Source organism: Carettochelys insculpta, chromosome 7, assembly GCF_033958435.1.
Source record: "Carettochelys insculpta isolate YL-2023 chromosome 7, ASM3395843v1, whole genome shotgun sequence".
Taxonomy (NCBI): Eukaryota; Metazoa; Chordata; order Testudines; family Carettochelyidae; genus Carettochelys; species Carettochelys insculpta.
In genome coordinates, this window is record NC_134143.1 from 8,532,252 (window position 1) to 8,551,828 (window position 19,577).

The following is a 19,577-nucleotide window of genomic DNA, read 5'->3' on the forward strand; positions in this document are numbered from 1 at the left end:
AATCCTGTTTCTGTGGTCATCAGTAACTGATGCTTCAGAGTAAGGTATAATCTCTTCCTATAATATACCTAATTGTGCCTTACTGTTTCGTGGGGTGGAGGGACAGGAGGGAGCTCCCCTCCTGACTCCACCTGGGGATCTGGTTATGCCCTGAAGCAGTGGCCAGTCCTAACCAGTGTACCTGCAGATTTAAATTCTTATTGATAGCAGTAACCAATCCACTTGTGAAGCTTAGTTAAGTCATATGCCTCAGTAATAACCTGTGGAACTCCCTGCCCCAGGATAACAATAAGTTCTGTAAAAACAATTATTAAGCAGTTGCTTTTTAAACTAATCAAGCAGCCACTTGTTCTTGTGCTATGGTTCCGGGCAAGCAGAAGTGTGTTCGGCCTCTCAGGAAGGTCGTTTTTTTCTACACACAGGCAGAGCTCTCCAATAACAAGGCTGTTCAGTGGCTGTCAATGAAGGAGGAGGAGAGAGATTTATCCTGTCAGACTCTTGCCTCTCCCCGTTTCCTAGCTCCCTTTGCAGCCCTGGTTTCCACTCTGCACCTGTTCCCAGGCTCCCCGTCCTAGCACCACCTGGATTTGAGCTAACCTTCAGATCCCACCTCAGTGGCTTCAAAAATACAACAAATATCCCAGCCATTTCCCCAGGTCCTTAGTCAGTTCTGGCTTTTTGCCAGCTTCCCAGCAGGGGCCTGGTGAGAAAAAGCTCCATCTCCCATTACCTTCAACTGACACAGTTTTTCCTCTACCCTGGGACCAGCAGGTCTGGTGTGATGATCGCGGTCATCAGGGAAAGGAGACTCCTGTTCACAGTATAGTCAAGTTGGGGGAGACTTCAGGGCAGTGTCACAGGATGGCAGCTCCCTACGCGCTGCCGTCCACAGATCTCTCTAGCACCCACTTCCTGCCCACATAGTCCTCTGCCCCCACGTAACTTGCCAGTGAGGTACACCACCGTTTCTCCTGCTGGCTACAGGCACTGGTCTGGAAGGGAGAAGGGAGGCAATATGGACCCTCCTGGGAAGGAGGTCAGGATTTGGCCACCTCTCAGGAAGAGGCGATGGGGTTACAGCTACTTTATGGCTGGCCTGGAGCAGGCCAGGTCTCCCTGCAACACACTGTCTCTGAGCTATGCCCCTTCCCTCCCCCCCACAGTGTTTAGACCACCCAGCAGTTCAGGAACCTGCCCCAGGCGGCAGAGGCTCATGCTTTCGGATCTGGCACATGAGCATGACGCAGGGAGGCTGAGGTTACAGAGTAGGCACCAGAGCACAGTCACCTCCTTTTCCATGACATCAAAATCCACCTCTAACCACGGCGCCGGGAGCCCCCTGCGTTAAGCCTGCTCTGCATGCAGCATGGCCGCCGAGTGAGTCAAATCGATCCCAGCCCCCGGGGGGTTAAAATAGGGCAGCTCGCTGTTTCCATGGGGATCGCAAAGTGCATTGAGAGCCACGGGTGAGAAGTGCTGGGTGAGGACTAGGTATGAGTTCCGAGAGTGGACGCTATGGCAGACATGCTTTTATTAGCAAAAGCACTAGTCCTTGGACTGTCACATTTGTTAACCAACAGCACCTGAGCGCAGCAGCTGAGTCCCACAGCTCTTCCCCTCCAGGCTGATCTGAGAGGGGATGACTATTCTCTGGATAAAGCTCTCTTCTGCATCTCCTAACCTCCCATCTCATTCAGCTCTGCCCACCAAGGGCTTGTCACAGGGCGGCAGCCACGTGATCCCAGTGCCTCCCCATCCATTGGACTGGCTTTCTACTAACTTTGACACACAAAGCAAACTAGGAGCCAGTTCCACCAGCCTTGATTCATGGGCTCAGGCTCAGGCCTGTTTTTAATCAGTGGGGCCTGCCGCTCACGCTGGGCTTCACTCCCTTTGACCATCCAGCTGGAAGATGTTACTGCCCTGCACTGCTCACTCTTTCTGGCCCAGCAGATGACAGCCAAGGCCCCTCACCCTATGGATCCACCAGCCAGGGGTTAGCCTAGAAATCAGGCCCAAAGCTATTGGCACCCAAACAGTTAACACCTCCTGTCCTCGGCTTATCTAGGCCAGTGTTTTGTTTGGTTTCAAAGCAGTAAAAGAAGGCAGATCCAATGGAGACCAGCAAACAGGTTAACAACTGGAGGGGGTGGGAAATTCCAACAAGTTCTCCCCTCTCTGTGCTTTAGGCAATGAGATGGATCTCTGCAGAAAACCCAGCCAGCAAGGATGCACTGACTCAGCCAGGCTCTCAGGCACCAGCTCTGGGCATACGCATACAGACATGCAGGGGGCAGAGCCCTCTCCATCCCAGCTAAGCTACTGGGACAAACAAGGATGTCAAAGCGTGGATCCCTTCAGCTCAGATCACTGCTCCGGGAGAACACATTCATTCCTAACATTCAGCACATGCTCAGACTGGAAAGATCAAAGTAACATACGTGTGCTATTACACACACACACACACACGTTCACTCTTACATGCACATGTTCATGCACAGCAGTCAGCCTCACTCAAACACACACACGAGGTTGCACAGGGTTGCCTATATGTACTAACCCAGAGGTGCACAAAGTTGGGGGCGGGACTCTGCACGGAGGGCTTTAAATTTTGTGGCGGGGGAGGGGGGCACAGCGCGATTGGCTGCTGGGTTTCAGGCTCATCCATCTCATTAAAAGTGTTGAAATCTGTCACTGTTTTATGTCTGTGTATTCACATGCATATACTGCTTAGTGCAGTTTTACATTCTACAGACTTATTTTCTTACAAGTGCCTAAAGGTTTCCCCCCCCCGCCCTCTCAAATGAACATAACCAACATTTCCATTGGTTTGGATTACATTAGGTGAGGGAAACCTGCTAATTGCTGGGACGAAAAGTGGAGTCTAACAAAAAGTTTGCTCACTCTTGTAACCCATATCCGGACACCGGTTCTCTCCCATACACCCTGTCCACTTCCCCATCCCGGATGGACCCAGGCAGCCATCCCCTCCCCCCACATCTCCCTCCCCATGCGTGGACACACGAACACACACATTCACCATCCTATTGGTTGTCCTCGCTCGTGCACTTTGACAAGCTCACGCACACTGCTCTGCATGTCATGAGTATTTCAGTAGCAGCTACAGGTCAAACTGTGCATGGGCTCACACAGAGTTCCTGCCCCTAAGAGCTGGTGCTCTCTCTAGCCAAGGCAGACAGCGACACCACAGACTATCAGGACTAAACAGAGAGATTATGAGACTTGCCCAAGGTCAAACAGAGACTCCATGGGAGAGCTGTGCAATGAACTCTGCTTTCCTCACTCCCAGTCCTTTCACCACTGCCCATCCTTCACACATTAGGGCATGTTCCCCCTCACGCACACGCAGTAATTCTGCTGAAAAACGCTCCCCTAAACATTTCCATAGCCCTTAGTGTTGGGTCTGGGTGGCATTTCAGGCCCTAAGTCATATCCTCCTCTGTGCTTTACCTCTGTAAAGACCAAAGTTATACTCAGGCTTTGTTGGCACTTACCCAGTGATTAATGCCAAACTCCGCTTTTCCGCTAGCAAAAGAAAACCATCACAGCAAAAGCCGCAAAGCGGGGCATACCTCGGGTTCTTGTGCAGCACCCAGGGGCATTGCAGCCTGCAAGCTGCAGGCAGAAGCCAGGCAGGGTCAGGCAGCAGGAGCGGCAGAGAATGAAAGTCCTGACTTCAGGCATCAGACACATTCTGAGTCCCGGCCCTGGCAGTCTTCCATCCACCCAGCACTGGAGAGCAGAGAGCAGCCGCTCTGCCCTGGGAGACAATCAGCCGCACATCTGGGCTCAGCTCCGCCACTCAGCATTAATTATGACTTGTGCAGAAAGCATTTGAAATAGCCAATGAGCTGCAGAGCTAGCCAGCAGCCTCAGCCAGGGGAAGAGAGGCAGGCAGGCAGGCAGGTAGGGTCATGCTCACGCTCACGCTCACGCTCACTCTCCAGTCTAGGCTGCAGCCTGTGTAAACAGCAGCTAAGTGGGGGTCACAAGTTTTAACAAAGGCATCCCTGACAGGCTGGGGGATATATTCAGACTCTGCTTGCCTGTCAGATCTGCTCCTGAGAGCAGGGAGAATGCAGCAAGAGTAGCTGTCTGCCTGCCACGCTCTTGGCCCCTTTGTGCTATCCCACTGACAGTCTGCTGTCCCTGCCTGGCATTTGATTGCATACTCAAGTACCAGAACAAGAGGGGTCTGTCAGTGGGAGGTCCCTCCCCACCTGAGCTAGTCAGGGGGGCTTCCACTCAGCTCCAGTTTAATTTGTAGCTTCTCACAGGGTCTAACAGAGGCAGAAATCTCTGGCCCAGCAGCAGTGACTGAGCAGCAGGCCCAGCTTTATTGACTGCACAGCCTCTGCTTTAGCCATGGCACCAGAAGCTACCCAACATTACTGACAAGTGCTCAGCAACAGGACAGTCAATGGGACAGATGACTTAAGGGTCCCTGCCCTATGGGGAGCAGTTTGCAAATGTGAAGGCTACAGTGACCACAGGCATCAGGTGTTAGCCAGCAGCCTCCAGGACTAGAATCAGGATTTGAGAGACTTCCCCACCTTCTTGGTCTGGCTGAGAAATGCACTCACCAGTGGGCTCAGCAGAGCTTGGACGCAGTGCAGTAAGTTCATTCCATTTAAAACACAGCAATATCAGACTGCAACTCAGTGACCCATACCCAGGGGAATATTTTCCCCAGCCTGGGGAGATGTGACAAAACCCTCCCAATCTGAAGCCCTCAGAGATCAAGACTCAAAAGCCAAACTGCTGTGAGATTAAAAGAAAAAGCCCCTGATTTTAAGCCTCCTGGGTTCTGAGACACTTCCATGCGCTTCTGTGCCACTGCAAAACATGCTTTTTAATCATAAAGAAAGCAGAGAATCTCACCTAAGTAGGAGCTGTGGATTCACAAAGCTCACCCAACATTACAAGACCCCTGGGAAGGACTTTAGAGCTGGAGTGGAAAGGTTCTCCCTTTGGCTCTGGCTGGCAGGACCTTTGAGGATGGAACAGACACACACATAGTCCACCAGGGTCCTCTCTATTACTTCTTACACTCCAGACACATCTTACTATAGCTGTCATTGTAGGAAGCCCTTTTCTTGACCCTGGCTCAGCCGTTCATACAGTTTGCTTTCTCCCCAGAGCTTGCCAGATGGTCAGCTCATTACCCCTCCTTAGCTCGTCAGGCTCCCTGCAGGTGCATGTGATCCCTTCAGCCTTCCATGCCCAAACCACCTATGCCCCTCCCGCTCTAACCACACCCAGAGCCCTGCATGTTCTAAGGAGCCAGGGAACAGGCTTCCAAAGAGCTCAGCTACTAGCTTACAAATTATTCTACCGGCAGTAAGTGCTCCAGCTGGACAATGGAGACTGACCACCTCTTGCCCCATGGGGATGGAGTTGCTGGGGGGTAGTATATGCTGCACTATCCATACTGCTCTTCTTCTGTTGCTCAAGCCTTGGTCTCCAAGGCTATGTGGCAAGCCTCCACTCCCCACCCCCCAGATGTTCTACCAGGGAGAAGAGCTGTTTGGGTCCCTAGTACCCCAGCTCTGGCACAATGTGTGGTTGAGGGTGGTCTCCCAGGACACGCCCATGAGCTGTTAATGCATAGGGGCCAGAGCTATGGGACCAGGTTGCTCATGTCTTTACAAGCCTTGTGACTCAGCCCAGGCTTGCTGGAAAGTTCACTCCCCCCCTGCCCCTCCAAAACTAGGGCAGGTTTCTAGCTTGACACGTGAGGTCTGCCAAATTCAGCCCTGAAACAGACAGCAGAACATGGGGGGCTGCAAGCCCCTGAGAACTGCATGCCCATGGGAGCTGTACACGGTTCCATTCCAATCACCTGTGCGCATGCAACCTGTGGCTTTCACCCAGCTGGATTGTGTGCGTGCATGTGGGCGTTTGTGTCGGGGCTACATTCAGGGATGCAAAATCACAGGGTGTGCTTTGCTTTTTTTCCAGGTAAGGCCCAGTCTTAAAAGTCTGAATCCAGATCTTAACTCCCTTAAACTTTGAGCATATTGAGATCCAGGATTCTCACGTCAGGCCCATTTCTTTTCTGGTCAAACTGAGGTGGATGGGTCACTTCTTTATGCCAACAGAAAACTGGCAACCATCTAATTAAGGGCAATCAGACATACCACTACACTCAGCAGAAAATCATCTCGCAAGCAATTATCCTTCTCTGGGCACAGCACAATTCCCTTCTATCCTCCGCACTCCCAAATGTTTGGCACAGAGCCACTTAAGGAAACTCCAGCCTGCCCCAATATTCTAGACTAGGGAGTCATTGACTGGTGTCTGAATGAAAATGCAAGCCTGAGAGTACAGGGTCCTCTGTAAGATGACTGAAATAACCAGATCACACTGATTTCCAGCAGTGGCTATTGGATAAACAGGGGACACAGAGCAAGACAAGCCCAGAAGGGGTATTAAACATCACTGCTTATCCTCCCTAAGTAACAGGGGAGTCTCAACTCATCCTATGTAAACACTTTTTTCCTTTCTCCGAAGTCTGATGGGAAGGAGGCTCATTAAATGGTGCAGTAAATTACACTGCAGCAACTCCCACACTCAGACTCTGAAGGAGATTTAAAACTGTTTGCAGGGAGAAAACAGAGATGATAAAACAACCCTGAGCACAGCTTAGCCATGACATCCCAAGTGCCGGGCTGAAGACTGCCCCTCCAAACAACATCAGGGAGAGGTATTTGGAGAATTAAATGTCAAGAGTGACATAAAAATACCTTTCCAATGAACAGGCAGCAATGGGATTGGAGCACATACATATTCCTTGAGAAATATCCCTGATTCCCCACGCACTCTGACATGGTGGACATACATTTGGTAAAGGGCTCCTCGGTCTAGCCAGCAACTGTACAAGACCCAGAGTTTGTAAGCTGAAGCTAAACAAATTCAGACTGGAAAGGAGAGGTTTGTTTTTTAACAGTAAGGACAATTAAGCACTGGATCAGAATTTGCAGTAATCTGACCCACAAAAGCTCAGTACCTAATACATAAAATTGTTAGTCTCCAAGGTGCTACAGAACTGCTTTGTTTATAGTTGAAGAGTGAGTTCAGGCCAGGCCAAAACTGAGACCTATCTTGCAGTAACCCACTCTTCCCAGCCAGGGAGCTGTTTGTGCATGAGAAGCTGGAATGACTTGCATTGCACACTTCAAATTACAAAGAGATTGCAAGAGATACTGATGAGTCCTCTGAGATCTGCATTTACAAGGAAGCTCTGAATTCCTCCCATGTGTGAATTGATTCTGAACTGCCTGCTTTCCCATCCTGGACTGTAGGAGGGCCCAGGGCTATGCCGTGGAGGCAGGAAGGAGGGTGGGTGATCTGGACAGGAGTGGGATGCAGGTGGGGAATCTGGGCGGTAGGGGGGCAGGAGCAGACTGGGGGTGTGGTTCTAGATGGGAGGAAGGGTGCAGGAGGGTTTGGGTTTCAGGGTCTGGAAGGGAGGGGTCGGCGGGGTGAGCAGTCAGGGAGGGAGGAGGCAGGAGTAGGGTGTGGTGGTGAGTCTGGGCTGCTGGGGAATGCAGGAGAGGGGTGTGGGGTCTGGGCAGGGTGGTAGAGGGTTTGGGTTGTGGGGACTGGGCAGGAAGGGGATGGGATGGGGGTCTGTATGGGGAGGGTACAGGAGTGGTTGAGGGGCACAGGGTCTTGATGACAGGGGTGCACACACCTGACTCTGAGCCCCCTCCCTCTGCTGCTCTGAGTGGCTGGAATTCCAGCCACTCAGAGCAGCAGGATGAAGCCTCCAGGAAGCACTGCCAAGGCTGCAGCTGCTCCCACTCCCCACTCCTGCCTTCGAGAGGAGCACAGAAGTGCTTGGGCAGCCACCCAGGAAAGAGTCACACGCCACCCAGCTGATTGGCAGAGCGCTCAGCTTTCCCCACAGCTAGCACCATGTGTTTCTGTTGGTGGTGTACCTCCACACATGCCTTGGTGCACGTAAAATTTATTCCATATATGGATGGAAAAGTATCAGAGGGAAAACAGGTGGAGCCTCATTCCCATTTCTGCCAATGACTTCCCCTGTGTGACTGCTCTGTGCCTCAGTTTCCCCTCCATAGACTGGAAATATGAATACTTAGATTTAGCTCCCTGGAGGGTAGGGAAGCTGATTTACAAATGACGCTCTCCATCCAGACTAAGATCCTCTGACGGCCAGCATTAGAGATGTAAGGCTTCTGCTAAAGTCATTTGTGGGCAACTAATCCACTGCATCCCTGTCTGCCCAGCTGAGAAAAATCCTAGTCTCTGGCCCACTGAGACAAGCAAACTCAAGCTGAGAAACTTGCACTGAGAAACCACGTGTCCCGGCTGAGCAGCAGCCAGTCAAGGCTGATACTGAAAACCAGATCTGACCCTGGCTCAGACAGTGTCCTGTCCACTTCCTCACAGGGCAGATGTGGTCGTGGGGAAGTGAACACAAACCCTGAGCACTGTGCCTCCTTCCCTGTGCTGAGGAGGAAGCTGGTTTACCGGCTAAAGGACTGTCTGGCGGGGGGAGGGGGGAGGGGGGCGTGTAGTGGGAGGTGTCAGACATGGGTTCTAATCAGATTTGCTGTATGACCTTCAGTAAACCTCTCAGTTCCTCCTCCCACCCTTTCTCTGCTCACTACTGTAAGGAGAACAAAAGCAGTACAGGTTGTTATTCAATGAGGATGTGGCACTTACTCCTGTGACAGGAACAAATTGGTCTGAGAACTGACCTGCTCAAGGCTCCTGGAATTGGTAAAGCTAAATCACATCAGTAAGGGTGTGTCTACACAGCAAAGTTATTTTGGAATAACGACCGCTATTCTGAAATAACTTTGTGAGCATCTACACAACACAACGGCTATTTCAAAATTGGGTGGCTTACTTCCAATTTGGTAAATCTCATTGTATGAGGAATAGAGTCTATTCCAAAATAGATATTTTGTTTCAGTTTCTGTGTGGTTTCAGGAAGAAGGGTTCTTTCGAGGATGGGGTTTATTTTCGAATGAGCCCTGTCTACGCTGCTTTTTGTCTTTCGAAAGAATCTCTTTTGAAAAGAGTTTATGCAAATGAAGCAGGAGCTATGTACATCAGTGCCTCATTTGCATTTTCAGTTTCCTTCATTTGCATTCCTCTTTCAAAGGATGAATGCGAGTGTAGACATAGCTGTAGTGTGGGCGCATTATTCTGGAATAACTTATTTTGGAATAACAACTCTGGAATAAACTATCCCAGAATAACTCTTTAGTGTAGTAACAGAGAGAAAGCCATGCTAGTCTACATACTATTAAAACAAAAAAGCAGTCCAGTAGCACTTTAAAGACTAACAAAATAATTTATTAGGTGAGCTTTTGTGGGACAGACCTGTATGGCTATGGTCTGAAGAAGTGGGTCTGTCCCACGAAAGCTCATCACCTAATAAATTACTTTGTTAGTCTTTAAAGTGCTGCTCGACTGCTTTTTTTGTTCTGTAGTGTGGACATACCCTAAGAGACCCACTCCTGCTCCCCTAAAACTCCTGTCCAACGGTCAGCTGCCTGAGGCAGTTCCTGTACTCCTCCACCAGGCCAGGTGATCCTTGATATTTCACCTGCAATCAGGAATGAGACAGTCAGCTTCCAGGAGCTGAAACCAAGCGGACACTGAGACTGGATGGTTCAGAAAGGATACAGCACAGAGATAAACAGTGACTTTCACCCCTTGGGCATCACCTTGATTCCAGCCAGAGCCGTAACTGGCAAGCAAGGAAGAACCTCAGAGGAGCCAGAAAAGCACTGAAAGGGTCAAAGGTTTAGTTACCATTGTAGGGCTGGAAAGAGCAGGGTAGCTGCTCTTTCTTGCAGCATTCAGGCATTCCTGAACCAGGGTGCGAGAAATTCTCTTTGCATGAGTTAACCAAAATTTTCTGGGCCATCCCAGCAGAGGCCCAGGATAGAGTGAGCCACAGTAGCCAAACCCACACCTAAAAGCTGTCAAGTGGGGACTGTAAAGGTGGAGACTAACTGACTGGCGGAAAGAGAGGTCTTCTAACACTTCAGTGGAGCGGGCCATTCTGTTTAAGACCTGAGAATTTGTATCTTAGAGCAAAGAGACTTTAAAAACAGATTACATAGAGAAAGTTCTGAATTGGAGTTCATGTTCAAATTTGACACATTAACACGTGGTATGAACAGAGACACCAATTACCCATGCATTACAAGGACTGCTTCCCTTCCTTTGATGCTCATAATTATCTCAGGCAAGACACTTAACATCCCACAGCCCTCCGCCCCTCCTTCAGTTCTATGTACTTGATTTGTCGGTTTTTATTGCAATTTTTTTTTGGCCCTCTGTATTTATAAATGTCAGTCTGTACTGGAAATGAGACTGATCTGAAGAAGTGGGTCTGTCCCAGGAAAGCTCATCACCAAATAAATCATTTTTAAAGTGCTACATTTCTACTGTTTTGTTTTGTTGGAGTACAGACTAATACCACTACCTCTACACCACTACGGTCACATCAATACCACCCTATACCGAAAACCCACAGACTGCTATGCTTATCTACGCGCCTCCATCTTCCATCCAGGGCACACCACACGATTCATTGTTTACAGCCAGGCACTCAGGTACAACCCCATTTGCTCTGATCCATCAGACAGAGACAAATATCTACAAGACCTTTACCAAGCTTTCCTCAAACTACAATACCCACCTAAGGAAGTGAGGAAACAGACTGATAGACACAGACGGTACCCAGAAGCCACCTGCTACAAAACAGGCCTCGCAAGGAAAACAAGAGAACACCACTGACCACCACATACAGCCCCCACCTAAGGCCTCTCCAGCCCATCATCAGTGATCTGCAACCCATCCTGAACAATGATCTTTCACTCTCACAGACCTTGGGAGGCAGGCCTGTCCTCGCCTATAGACAGCCTGCCAACCTTAAACAAATCCTCACCAGCCACTATGAACCACAAACCAGTGGCTCTAGGCCTGGAAACAGCCCCTGCAACAGTCCTCGCTGCCAACGCTGCTCACATATCTACGTCAGTGACATCATCACAGGACCCAACACCAACTATACCATCAGGGGCTCCTTTACCTGCACATCTACTAATACAGTATAAGCCATCCTGTGCCAGCAATGCCCCACTGCAATTTACATTGGCCAGATTGGACAGTCTCTCCATAAAAGAATAAATGGACACAAATCAGACATCAGGAACGGTAATGTACAGAAGCCTGTGGGGGAACAACACTTCAATCTCCCTGGACGCTCAGTGGCAGATTTAAGGGTGACAGTTCTAAAACAAAAAAATTTCAAAAATCAAATGGAGAGAGAAATCTCTGAGCTGCAATTTATTTGCACATTTGACTCCATTAACCGTGGATTAAAGAGACGGGGAGAGGCTCGCAGCTTACACATGTAGTTTCTCTGCTCTGGGTGCTAATATCTCCCCATTAGACTCTGACCAAGGCTCACATCCCCCTGTCTGATCTGACTTGTTTTTAACTCTTTTGATAAGTGCTGTTGATACTGGGCCATTTCCACCTTGTTAAATAGACCTTGTCAGCTCTGGCCCTCCCTCTTACTGGGACCCCGCTCTTTAAATATCCCTCTGAAACCACCCCCCAACTCATGCATCTGATGAAGCGGGTCTTTGCCCACGAAAGCTTATGCTCCAAAATATCTGTTAGTCTATAAGGTGCCACAAGACTTCTTGTTGTTCTCGAAGCTACAAACTAACATGGCGACCTCTTTGATACTCACTACCTCTCTGTTACTCTTCTAATACTTGTGAAGGTCCCAGAGGAGCTGAAGAGGTCGGAGGGGCTGTCACAGTGTTACATCTGCCACCTGCAGGTTGCTAGCTACCTTTCTCCTTCAACACAGATTCTCCCAACGCTAGAAACACTTGCCTGAAAGGGGAGAAATACTACAGGTACATATTTGGTCTGTTAATCACCTCCTGCCCTGGCCTGCTTTCAGTGCCAGCGGGGCTGTGAGCCTGTCAGCTCTCAAACCCAGCACTAACATGGCCAGTGCTTGCAGGGGCAGCCGGTGTGGGAAACCAAAGGTGTGGTAACAGAGAGGAAGCCGTGCTAGTCTATACTCTATCAGAACAAAAAGCAGTCAAGTAGCACTTTAAAGACTAGCAAAATAGGTTTTTAGGTGAGCTTTTGTGGGACAGACCCACTTCTTCAGACCATAGCCAGACCAGAACAGACTCAATATTTAAGGCACAGAGAACCAAAAACAGTAATCAAGGAGGACAAATCAGAAAAAGATAATCAAGGTGAGCAAATCAGAGAGTGGAGGGGTGGGGGGGAAGGTCAAGAATTAGACTGAGCCAAGTATGCAGACGAGCCCCTATAGTGACTCAGAAAGTTCTCATCACGATTTAAACAATGTCTTAATGTGCCGAATTTGAATATAAACAGCTGAGCTGGCTTTTATATTCAAATTCGGCACATTAACAATCGTGATGGGAACTTTCTGAGTCACTATAGGGGCTCATCTGCATACTTGGCTCAGTCTAATTCTTGACCTTCCCCCCGACCCCTCCACTCTCCGATTTGCTCACCTTGATCATTTTTTTCTGATTTGTCCTCCTTGATTACTGTTTTTGGTTCTCTGTGCCTTAAATATTGAGTCTGTTCTGGTCTGGTTATGGTCTGAAGAAGTGGGTCTGTCCCACGAAAGCTCACCTAATAAACTATTTTGCTAGTCTTTAAAGTGCTACTTGACTGCTTTTTGTTTTCAAAGGTGTGGTAGTAAGTGGTGTGATTCATTCAATGCAGGGGTCAGAGGGGCACTTCCATTCTGAATCAGCCCCCAGGCACGCTCCCCTCCATGGCTGGAAGCTGGCATTAAATAAACCAGCTAAGATTTCACCATTGTCACTTAAGGGTGGCCACTACAGCCAAAAAGAATGGAATTCAGATCAGGCTGCTGAAAAACAAGCCCCACTATGCTTGGTTCAGAGACGAGAATCACCATCAGCAGTAAAGCCATATGACAGACTCCAGCAGAAATGGAAACATACACGAGCCTGTTGATGAGAATTCGTAATGCCCATAGGGGGTCTTTTGGAAGGAAAGGTGCTGCAGTCATTTCTGTGCTCACCCAGAACCACAGGGCCTGGCCTTTGCCCATGTGTCAGGAGGAATCTCTTTGCAAGGCACAAGAAGTATTACTGGCCTCACAAAATCCAGAAACTGTGCCATGCATTCCTGAGTACCATCTACTGCTGCTATTTACATATATGTGGACAGGCATCTTGTTCGAACACTTCTATAATGGGAGCTATGGTCAAATTGAAAGATTACTCCAAGTTGAAGCTCTCTGATCTGGCACTCTCTGGTCGGGCAACATCTGTAGTCCAGCGACGGACCCTCAGTCCAGCACCTTGGGGGCAAGGACCTGGGAGGGAGCCCAGCCAGCAGGCTGGCACCCCAGGGGCCTGACCTCCCCTGTTCTGGCAAACTCCTTCATTCAGGTTCCGAGGGTGCTGGACCATGGAGATGCCACTGCAATAATTCAGAACAGATTGTGAGGCATAGCAGCAGGTATTGCTTTTTTTTAGTCTGTAGGGGGAGCTTCTGCTTTGTCAGTGAGTCCAGCATGCCCTGTAACACAGGACAAGCCCTGTCACTGCTGGGTGCCGCTTGGGACCTTTCATGTTCCTGGGCTGTCGGGCATCAATCTGGAGCCAGGTAGAGCTTGGGAGTTTGTGCCGAGCAAGTAATGGTTTCATAGACCTACACCACCAGAAACGTCCACTATGAGCACCCCATTGGAGTGCCTGTGTAGTGCAGGTCACAGAACTGCCCTGAATTAATTCCAGGAGAAGACTTATTGGGGAAGGAAATCCAGGCTTTTCTAAACTCATCACTAGTCTTGATCCATTGATTTCGGGAAGCTCACAAGTCGTACGTATGAGGGGAATGAACCCCACTGAGCAGAAACCTAGGAGTATCTCAAGGAGCCCAAAGAGACGGAAAGGCTCTGGTTCATCTCTGGACAGTAAGCTCTAGAGGTCAGGATCTCAGAGCTCCCTATGTCACTTAGGAATGCAAGTCCCACTCCATGCATGGAGTTTGCCTTGTAAGAATCATAGAATCACTGAACAATAGAGCTGGAAGAGACTTAAAAAAAGCCATCGAGCCCAGCCCCCTGCTCTAAGCAGGACCAAACCCATCAGATCAGCCCCGCCAGGGCTTTGTCGAGGTGAGACTTAAACACCTCCAGGGATGGAGACTCCACTATAAGGCCTCTTCCAGTAACTCTAACCACCTCTGCAGTGGACAGGACAACCCCGGCTTCTAGCCAGAGAACTAGGCCCACTCCACCACAGCGAGCCTGTGTGACATTGGGCAAGTCCCTTGGCTGTTCTGTGCCTCAGTTTCCCCACCTGTACAGGGGGGGAACAGCACTTCCCTGCCTCCAAGGAGTATTGTCAAGGTAAACCCAGGATGAGGTGACCAGACCCTGGGCAGTGAGCCCACAGGGGTGCCTTAGATATTAGGTAAGTCAGGTCTCACTGCATCCCAGATTTAAGATACTAAGACGCTGCTGGCGAGAACACTGACTGGGCTAAAGTGGATCACAAGCACCTCTCAGATATTTTGTCTCTCCCCATGTCCCAGGTGGATCCATATGGACTCATCCAGCCCCATCAGCCCCATGCCTCCTCTGTTCTCCCCCATTGCCTCCAACCACCAGACAACACTGACTCGGGGGGTGGAAGAACAAACACTGATAAAGCTAGCCTGGCGCCAGCCCTATCTCTGGGCAGAGATAACACACACAGAGGCCAGGCAAACACCCGCCAGCTGCTCAGGGAGTTCACCAGATTTTAACCTGCCTCCTGGCAGGTCCCTTGTGGCTCCCTGCCAGGAAACTGAGGTAAGCACCTGACTCAGAGCTGTCTCCACATGCATGTGAAAGAAAGGAAAGTGACACGTGGCAGAGCCATGGATGGAGCAATGCTAGAGGAGGCTGGCCTCCACTTACAGGAAGCATCTCATCTACCATGACCTCCTGAGGTCCCTTCCAACCCTAGAACGCTATGATTCTACCAGGCCTATATTGCTGCAGTGCCAGTTGCACCCACAGCCACGAATGGGCTCTCGCCACAGCAGGCCCACTGGGAAATCCCTGCTTTATACAAAGGAAGCAGGCACGAGAGATTAAATGATTTACCCTGATCACACCGAGTCTGGGGCTAATCCGGGAGCTGAACCCCACCTCCCCAAGTCCCAGTGTAGTGTCCTAGCCACTAACCTGCCCAGCTTCCCACTGGGCACATGAGCCTCATGGGAGTATTCGACCCTCATACAGCAACTCCCATGCAAAGCAGCAGCATCCCCTGTAAGCTGAGCACTTGGCAGGTGCACAGGACAGATTCAGGTGCCACCCAGCTGATTAGTGGAGCACCCCCAGCTGCCAGCATGTGTTTGTATGGGTGGTGCACATCCGCACATGCCTCGGTGCATATAAAATTCATTCCATCAATGGAAGCTAAAAATGAGAAGGAACCCTGCAAGGCAGAGTCATCAGTTCAGCCTGAGTGGGACTTTCCCCACGTCAGCAGTGAGAGCAAACTTGAGGACCCACCTGCTCCAGGCAGGTCTCCAGCCACCCTAGTGCTTCTGGGAATTCCTGCCTTTCACAGGATGGATGTCGGACAAGAGGCCGTAGATCCCAGGTTCGCTGAGCTGAGGGACTCAGCAAATCTGGGTTTGTTTACATGGGGGAACTGACTGGAGCAGATAGACTGGATGTCAGAATGCAATTGCTATTTACCCTGGAATAAAGTGCTGTCTACCAGCACACAGGGGCCAAACCAGGAGCCACTTTCCTGGTGTAGGGATGTTCTGAGAACACAACTGGCTGGCTCCTTCCACTTGAGGCAAGTTCGCTCCCTCTGGCCCATGGCCTGGTGCTGGGCTTGGCCATGGGAACAGCCTCATAGCAGAGTGATCTGTGCGGCTGAGGGTGGGGGTGGCGGTTGAGGGAGGAGATGAGGAGCCACACAGAAGGGCCTCCCATGCCGATGAGATGCCAGAGCTGGCCAGGCTCGGGGTGGGAGGTGAGCAGGGCTGCTGGAGGCACAGCAAAGCAGGTGTAGCAGACGAAGAGGAGGGAGTGGAAGGAAAGAGCAAGGGGAACAAGGAGCTGCCCACAGCCCAAGAGCTCAGGGAGAAAGGAAAGGAAGTGAATAGCTGAAGCCCAGTCTCATGCAGTCTGGCTCTCCCCGCTAGCGCTGCGCCAGCGGAGAGGCCCACGGGTTAGCTGCATGCCTGGGTTTCAGCTCGCGCTTTGGAAGCGCAGGCCCTAACGTCAGTCCTGCAGCCAATCGCACTGGGACTTCCTTAGGGGAGATGATGAAGGATCAAGAACCTGAGGCAAAGGGGGAAGTGAACAAGCAGCCTGGCCCGCCAGCTAGCGCTGACACAAGCGAGCATTACCCAGCCCACTGAAGCAATAATCTCACCCAACTCCTCCACAAAGGCAGCGTCTCCCAGTTGGCTTTGGTGGATGCTGGGAGCTGCAGCTAAACCCAGCACTGCACAGCAGTCCGTGTTGCCCAGGAGCAGGGTTGCCAGGGCTCCAGTCGGCACTGCCAGTCAGGCCACTGGAGGTCCAGTTGGCAGTGCTGTGAGACTATCAGGCTCCCTCCTTGCCTGCCTGCCTGCCACCCTTCAGCACAGCTCCTGGAAGTAGCGATATGTCCCCACTCCAGCAGTTCCTCTGTGTGGGAGCAGCCAGGGGACCCCACCTGCCAGCTCTGCAGCTCCCCTTGGCTGGGAAATGGGAGCTGCCCGAGGTAAGCGCCACCTGGAGCCTCCCTCCTCTGCCTTCCCGAGCACCCCCCCCCCAGCCCTGATCTGTCTGCCTCCTCAGAACCCTTCAATCCCAGCCTAGAGCCCCCCCGCACCCCAATCCTCTCATCCCCAGCCTGCCCCCCCAGCCAGAATTTCACCCACCTGCACCCTAACCCCCTGCTCCAGCATGGAACCCTCTCCAGCCCTCCTAATCCCTTGGTCCTAGCCTCACCCCTGAATCTGCACCCCCTCCTGTACCCAAACCCCTTTACCCCAGCACCATCCCTGAGCCCACATCCACAGCCAGAACCTCATCCACCCGCAACCCAAGCCCCCGCCCCAGCACTGATCTGCCTCCTGCCCTCTGAACCTCTTGGTCTCAGCCCCGCTCCTCAGCTGCACCCCCAGCCAGGCTCTCACTCCCTCCTGTACCCCAGCCAGCCTGGATCCCCCTCCTGCATTCTGAACTACTCATTTCTGGCCCCACCCCAGAGCCCGCACACCCCGCCAGCCAGAGCCCTTACCAAGCCCCACACCCCAACCCCGCGCCAGCGCAGTGCAAATGAGAGTGAGGGTGGGAAAACAGCAACAGAGGAGGGGGTAGAGGGAGCAGGGGGGAGCCTTGGAGAAGGGATGGGGCAGGCAACAGGGTAATGGTATTCGGTTTTGTGAGTAGGAAGGTGGTAACCCTATTCCACAAGCCAGGTGTGTGCTGTAACCACTAGACCACACTGCCCCATTTGGCAGGACAGCTGCAACCAAGCCCTAAGGGAGAGTAAGGAGAAAACAGCAGGCCTGTGGGGACTGGAGGTGACTCTCCAGCTGAAGAGAAGGGCGCCCCCACTGGCAAGGAAAGGGGTGGGCAGGAAGCAGCATTTTGGGGTCTGACCTGCCCACCTGTCTCAGAGCCACACACAGGTGTCCCAGGGGTACATTGTGCTCTTGGTTACGATACAGAGAGCTCCATGGACCTCAGCGGCACAAAGAGAGACTTGTTCCTGGGAGAGTAAGGCAGGGGCTGACGGAGTTTTAATCAAGCCTGGAGAACTCTGCCCAACCCAGCTGTAGCCATTCCTTTTAAAACACATGCTCTTGAAAATAAAAACCAGCCATAAGGAAAGACAATGCGCCCACCCCCTTGCCAAAGCTGAGCTCTCCAAAGCATCTCTTCCAGCTGCCTAGACACATGGATCCCAGGCCCTGCACACCAGGGGACCCAGTTAGAAACCACACAGGCCCTACACAGGCTCAGGAGCCCACAGATTTAATTCAAGGCCAAAATTTAAGAAGTTGTTTTGAAGCATGAACTCGATGTGGCTTCTAATTCTGCATCTGACTCCAGTGAACGAATGGAGACCCTCCACAGCTTAGGAGGGTTTTCCGACTCTGCTTTGAAAGGGTGTGCTGTTCACATGCCCACACTGACACGTCTCTACTTCTCTTCAATCCTGGAATTTCTTCAATCGGCAAAGATGAAAGCACTTGGACCTTTCATCTTGGCACAAGTCATTCGCCCATCCTATCTACCTTCACCAGGGCTGGATATTTACATATTAATAATAAACTCTGATTTTTGACTCCTCAGCTTCAAATATTAGAATGTGTGGGCAGATAAGACTCGGCTCTCAAGATAGAAGTGACACTAAAGCAGAGTTCAAATGATTTCCTTAACACGCAAATACTACAGTTACGCTAGTGAGTTTTGCCAACTAAACCCTCGTATTGTCAACAAAACTGGTGGAAAGTCCACACACAAAATGCATTTTGTGCAAACAACATTGACAAAAGTTGGTGCTTCTGTCAACAACCTTCTGCCTCTCCTAGATAAGAACGAGCACCTTTTGTCTTCTCTTGACAGACAAGGCACCAGAACAATGGGCAGCCCTGTCTGCTGTGCTCCTGGGTGCCTGTTTTGTCAAGAAAGTGGCTGGGCAGTACAGCTGCTCTCTCTTCTGATTGGCTTTTGTGTGTGACCGCTCTCCATCAACAGCAGTTTTGTCAGGAAATCTCTTCCAATGGTGACTTCTGTTGATAGATGACTGTAGTGTAACTGTAGCCAAAGAGACAGCTCTGACTACAAGGTGCCCCTATAGTGAAGCAGGCTGAAATGGTACATGCAAAGAGCCTGGCTCTAAGTCCAGTGGAGTGGGTGGGTGAATGGAGTCCTTTCCTCAAAGCCTAATGAAAAACTTTGGAAATGAACATGGAGATTAGATCTCTGGGTGATTGGTGCACTATAAATAGCAGGGAAAGGAAGACACAGGCAGACAGCCAAAACAGAGTTAGGTTAATTAATACCATTGTAAATTAATACCAATCAATCAATGAGCTGAAAGGAAATGACTGGAATTTCAATTCCCATCCCCCAACTCCTTGACAATTAAATTTCAGGGGCTCTGTGATCTACTGATTACCACTTTACAAAGAAGGTCGGCATCACTATCTCCATTGTACAGATGAGAAAACTGAGGCACAGAGAAGGGAAGTGCTCTGCCCAAGGTTATCCAGCCTACAGGCTGCAGGCTCCCCACACCTGCCTTACACAGACAAACCACCCCTGAAGCGAATCAGAGCTCCGCCTGCATGTAAGCTTCAGGACTGGGCCCTGTCTTGGTCAATTGGAAGGTGACCCTGCCCGAGTGTTTGGAACTGGGCATCTGGCCCAGTGGTGGCGAATGGGCATGACTGGACACTCTCCTTCACAGCAGAAAAGAAAGAGGAGGCAGAGTCAGGGACAAGGGACT

The 19,577-nt window shown here is 50.8% G+C and overlaps 1 protein-coding gene across 2 annotated transcripts in view; it reads right to left on the reverse strand.

Annotated features, from left to right (window-relative positions):
- Window positions 1-19,577, reverse strand: part of ARHGAP22 (Rho GTPase activating protein 22) — a 180,557-nt gene that overhangs the window by 36,525 nt on the left and 124,455 nt on the right. The window lies entirely within an intron of this gene.